Source organism: Corvus brachyrhynchos, unplaced genomic scaffold (genome assembly GCF_000691975.1).
Source record: "Corvus brachyrhynchos isolate BGI_N302 unplaced genomic scaffold, ASM69197v1 scaffold395, whole genome shotgun sequence".
Taxonomy (NCBI): Eukaryota; Metazoa; Chordata; class Aves; order Passeriformes; family Corvidae; genus Corvus; species Corvus brachyrhynchos.
This window is the reverse complement of record NW_008238340.1, coordinates 271,696-277,373: the sequence shown is the minus strand read 5'-3', so window position 1 is coordinate 277,373 and position 5,678 is coordinate 271,696. Positions and strand designations below refer to the sequence as shown.

Genomic DNA, 5,678 nt, shown 5'->3' with positions numbered 1-5,678 from the left:
AAATAGTTTTATCTCCTTCACTTTCCTTCGAGGAAATTTTTTTTTTCCCCTGAACCTGGTGGGGGAGGGGTGGTTGTGTCTTCCCTCAGAGGATATATTTCTAAATTCGGCCAAACTGGAACAGGCAGTGACTTCCCTGGCCTCAGTCTCCTTACCTAGTAGGGAAATAAGGACCCAAAGATGCTTTGCTACTGGGGAGCCACTCTGGAATTACAGGGGGAACAGCTACAGTGAGTTCAGCTGGAAAGTCTCACAGAAGCTGGCAAGCACAAGGACTGCCTGAGAGGGCTGAGCTCCTTACACAGCAGCCTGTGTGTAAAGCAAAGGTTCACAGACAACCAGAACAAGATACTCATGGTCAAGACTGACACTTGAGGAAGAGATGTCACAGGAACAGAGAAGCCAGGCACAGCCAGGCAGGTACAGCTGGGGGATGTGTCACCCTCCCCAAGCCTGGTCCCTGGGAGGTGACAGCAGAGGGCACTCAGGCTGCAGGCAGGAGCTGCTGGGGTTGCCGGCTCTCTCCATGCCAAGCGATGCACAAGAGATGTAATTGTACCGCTCTGGATGTTGCATTTTGAGTCTGTTTCTGAGCACTGCACCTTGTTTCTTCTGGCTGAAGCTTAGGCCCGAATGAGTGTTTTCTTCTTGTCCTGTTGCAGTGCCTGCAGGCATGGTTTGCAGTGCAGCCTTTGCTGCACAGACCCTAATGCTTATCTCTGCCATCCAGGACACCCATACACATTCTGGAAGGATTGTTGTCTCTTGGGCAGCAGACACAACACACCTCTCTTGGATGCAGGCAGCCTTTTAAACTGCAATGAGTAATCAGAGCAGTGAAAGCTGTCTGAACATAGATCAAGGCCTTTCAAATTCAAGTGGAAGCAGCACAATTTGCTCAACACTATCCTAAAGCATTGACGTATCACTCAAATTAGTAACACACCTTTCCTTGCAGAGTATTTTCTAACCTTAATGCAGCCCACAAGACTCAGAAGAGTCTCACCAGAGCAGCAGGGCTGTCTGTGTCTCCTGGTACACCATGCCCAGGCACTCACAGCCCCTCTGCCTACCTCCTCTGCATGCAGAGCTCTGCAGCCCTCCCTAACCAGGCAGGAGCCCCAGACACATCACACATGGCCTTGGCTGACCTCCTTTGCAGTCACTCAGAGCAACTCATCTGCAGCTGGTATCTGTGCAGACCCATTAATCACAGTGCAATCAGTGCTCCCAGAGAGGCTCCAATAAAGCCATAAGAGCACTCGTTGGACTGACGGATCGTGGGGAAACACATCTCACTGCAGCAGGAACGGGCTGGGCGCTGACAGGGAGGGGAGGAAGCTTTGGCAGCAACATGCCTCCCACAGAGCACATTGCAGATGTACCATGTTCAGAAGCACTGAAATGCACTGGGGTATATATACCCAAGTTTCCCTGAGCACAAAGCTTCTTCTCTGAAGAGCTGAGGGAGGAGTAGAGAGTAGAGTAAGGATGGTATTAGAGCTCTGCTACTTTCAATCCTTGCAAAAGGTCCTGAAGTCAAGAAGTGCTATTTCTACCTCACCACACATAGTGCAGCTCCTCTCATTAATATTGACACATGACACTCTGCAAAATGAAGCAGATAAAATCCTGATCCAGATATGAGTAATGACTTTGCATTTTTTTGTAAATTAAACCTAATCTTGTGTTGACTGTGCTATACAAGGCAAAAGAATGGAACAGATTAAGATGAGATCTTGTTCACTCTTGCTGAACAAAAGCCAATTAATTGTCAGCAGGATTATCATGAAGTCTTTCTTCTCTCAGACAAATACAATCAGATGGAGTCTGTGTGCTGGTGCAGGAGGCTGGTGTATTGGTAACTCTGCCTAGACAGATAAAAACACCGCAAAGACTCAGTTACCCACACAGACACTCCTACCTTGCCTTTCCTCAGTCTCTCCTGCCAACTTGCACACAGGAGAGAGATGCTTTGGAACCAACACATACACTTCCAGCCATACAACCTAAGCCTGCCTGCTCCACGTTTCCTTCTCCTGTCTAACTCAGATCCCTTCCCACCTGTACATCTCTCCTGACAGAGATTCCTCCAGCCTTTTTTCAAAGCTTTCTGTCTAGAAAGGCTTTACCCCTGCAAATCCTTTGTTACAGTCCTCCTCCATGCTGAGATGTTTCCTCTCTCACCCAGACAAAATCCCTGTTGCAGTCTTTCTGCTATTTGCCTGGTCCACAGCAGAGCCACCTGTCTGCCATGATGACAAGCAAGGAAGTAATTCCTGCCTCTTCTCATCTCATCTGTCCTTTTCCCAATATAAAACAGAAACCTGTGAAAAGGCAAGGATTGTGGGAAAAGTTTCTAATGTCACTGCTCTCCCAGAAAAATGAGGGAAGGCTTAGCACAAGGACTGACTATGAGACTTGATGAAAGACTTCAGCACTGCAAGGAATATCACTTGGGATTCATTAATGCACTGCTGGGTACATTCTGTATGTATATGTACATGTACATGTACATGTACATACACTGTATGGGGGCCCAAAACCAGCACTGGAGTGTGGGACACAAGGAAAGGTGCAACAGATGTTGTGTCATTGAAGGGTAGTGGTACATCACAAAAATAGTCGGCATGGAAAAGAAAATCCTAGTTTTAGCTGAGAAGCTTCAGGGCAGGAAGAGAAACCAACACCAGAATGCCTGGAAAAAGGAGAACACCTGTGCTGAACTCACTGCCCCACTCCTATAGCAGAGTGAAGCTAAAACTCACCCTTGCCTTGCCAGCTCATGACAATCCCACCTCTTCTGACTACCAAGAGCTCCACGCATGTCACTAGGGAAGGAGTCTGCAACAGCTAGAAATGAAAGGCATTGAGAGAATTTGTGAACAATTTACTTGGAGAAAATACTTCTTACTTTCACACTAGGTTAAAAAAAACCCAGTAAAATTAAACCCCACCAAAGCCTGCAGCACCAGCATTGACAGACAAAAATGACTTAACAGAAAAAAACAAAGGCAGGGAAAGCGATTTTCTTTGCCTGCATTGTCAGGGGAATTAAATCTCGGTTTTTTCCCCGTCACCACTAAGTGGAATAATCCAATATATTAGAGTTAATGTGCTTCTTGTATTTATTGCTGTGTATTTGACCTAACAGAATTTTATTCCTACATTAAGAATAAAACCATTCTGGAAGGCAAACTGCAAAGCTCTAGATGAGTTACTACCTTCTCCAACAGTTGAAAAGTGAGTTATTTCTCATAAGAGAGAAAAAAAAAGTAGAAAATAATAATAAAAATAAAAAATCCTTTTCCCTGTGCAGCAAGTTCTGCACTGCAGACCTGGTGGAGTTCAGCAATACTGAGTTTGGTTTCTAGGCAACATTTTAAGAAATCAGGCAGCATCCCCAGTCACCCTTGTAAGATGCTCATGTCCCCCATACTGCACAGCACTCAGTCACCCACTATCAGTGGGCTGGGCAGAGCCGAGAGCACAACTCCAGCCCACGCTTCCCACTGTGCCTTCAGGGACCACATCAGATTCAAGGGCACCCAGCAGTGCCAGATGGAGAATGATCTGTCCAAGGTAACTCTTGCTGGTAAGCAAACAACACCATGGCCACATCATGAAACACAGCACTCGGGTGTGAGAGTGGCAGGAGTGGACAGAGGCAGGGGGATGACTCACTGATCCAAAATCACCAAAATAAATATGAAAACACTCCTCCTTGTGTCCTGTCTTGGGCCAAGCCTGCAGGATGGCACCCTGTCTGGGCGGGATCTGGACCAGCACACACTAGCTGACCCTTCTTTCTTACTATGGAAGCTCTGACACTTTCTTTGGGGGCGTTAACTGGCAGACCTGGGTCTGGGGATCCCCAGAGGCAAAACCAGCTCCTCGATGACACCTCAGGGAGCTGTTCCCTGGAATATCTAAGATAAGACCCTTCAAATCAGCCTTTCACAGAGGGCAGGGAACACTAATCCTTCCTGATGCACTCTGATTTACTACACCACCTGGGGCAGGGGGTGCTGAAAACATGGCACATTTGAAGAAGCAAAGGATTCCTCTGGATTTTAGTGGTACTATTTATGAGGAAAACTAGATGAAACAAAGGAAATTATACTGATTTGTTGCCACTGAGTGCTTCAGCTCAAAGAAATGAGAAGCTGCAGTACTCATGGTATGACACATTCATTAAAGAGGAGATGCTACTCACAGACAGTCATGAAGGTCAGTGCTTCTGTTCTTAGCAGAGAGTTTGGAATTCAGTATGGATGAAAAAAAGGTGACAAAAGGGGCTTGGATACAGACACATAAGCCTAAAAGGGAAGATCATATTTATTAAAAGAAAGAAAACCACAAGGGATGCGTTAACCCCTGATCTATACCTAGACAGTGCATGCTCCAAGAATGTGAGACATGAAATACCTATGTGCTTCTGAACTATTAACACATTTTATTACCTTCCATGAGCCATTATCCCTATTTAAGAACAGGGATGGCAGAGACATAAGCCTGTCACACACAGGAAGTCTTTGAGTACAGCAACACCTCCATGCCCACAGACCTGTTTCCTGAACCACATTGCCTCCCCATTCAAGCCTCGCTCACTGCTTTGTACAGCCTCCAACACAGCACAAGGCCACTTGGAATGGAAGTTTGGTCACAGTCAGCACACATTCAGAAAAAGTATTTCAACTGTTATGACTTAAGTATGACAGAGACAATTCTAAGCAGACAGGGCTAATTCAGTTTTTTACTCTCTCTCCTGCCACCATGCTAAGGACAGAGTTTAAGGCACTTTGAATAGAAAGAACTATGAATTACTATACATGCATAAGTTTCAGCTAGATTTAGCTCTGACCTTCAGCTCAACTGCAACCAGTAAATCTGAATAAACTAGTCTTTTTCATAATTTCTTGGAAAGTCTGTTCAACTGTTTTGTACATGCAAGCCCTAACACTTACTTGTCTGGGAAGTTTAAATTATTGATCAGGACAAGAGCTCTCCCTTTGTGCATACTCCATCTAATCCTTTCATTTACTGTGTTTTTTGCCTGCATGCAAAATGAATGACGTTTCGTCTCATTTCCAAGTAATTTCCATGATATCTCCATTGTCAAGGTCTACCTCCCTCAATAACAATTCCCGGCAGATGGGAATGCACACAAGCTCTCACTCCCTGAGCACATCCTGCTGCACACCCCTGTGTGGCAGAAAGTTCTGAAAGGGTTGTTATGTCCAGCAGGCAGAGAAACAGCCAGGAAGTACCCAGGGGTGTCTGGACAGTGTCTGCCACATGAAGCAAAAAAAGGAGACCACACTGCCTGTTGTCAGAGAGCAGTGCAGTGCTGGCTAGGGACTTGTCTGGATAGACACTGGAAGCCCATCCTGCACTGCCCAGCCCCTGGCTCAGTGCCAATGAGCACCCTGGGCCCAGAACCACCAGGTTTCAGCCACACACTCTGAGTTTCCTTCCTTACAGGTGACACTCATCAGCAATGCTACAATCTTCCCCTACACATACATGAGGAGCAGCTGCCTGCAGAGACCTTTGACCCGCCTGAATAACTGAATTATGGCCATTTTCCTGTCCTCCCTACTATGCAGCCTGGCCAGGCAGCTCACCTGCATCTCCAGAGAGCATTAGAGCCAACCAAGAGGCAGAAGTGCTGCTAT

At 46.3% G+C, this 5,678-nt stretch overlaps 1 long non-coding RNA gene across 1 annotated transcript; it reads right to left on the bottom strand.

Annotated features, from left to right (window-relative positions):
- Positions 1-48: 48 nt before the first annotated feature.
- Positions 49-5,477, bottom strand: LOC108446900. The gene is made up of 2 exons (XR_001862234.1): positions 4,217-5,477; positions 49-2,853 (listed from the first exon to the last, which is right to left on the bottom strand). It is a non-coding gene; the product is annotated as an uncharacterized LOC108446900 (long non-coding RNA).
- Positions 5,478-5,678: the final 201 nt, after the last annotated feature.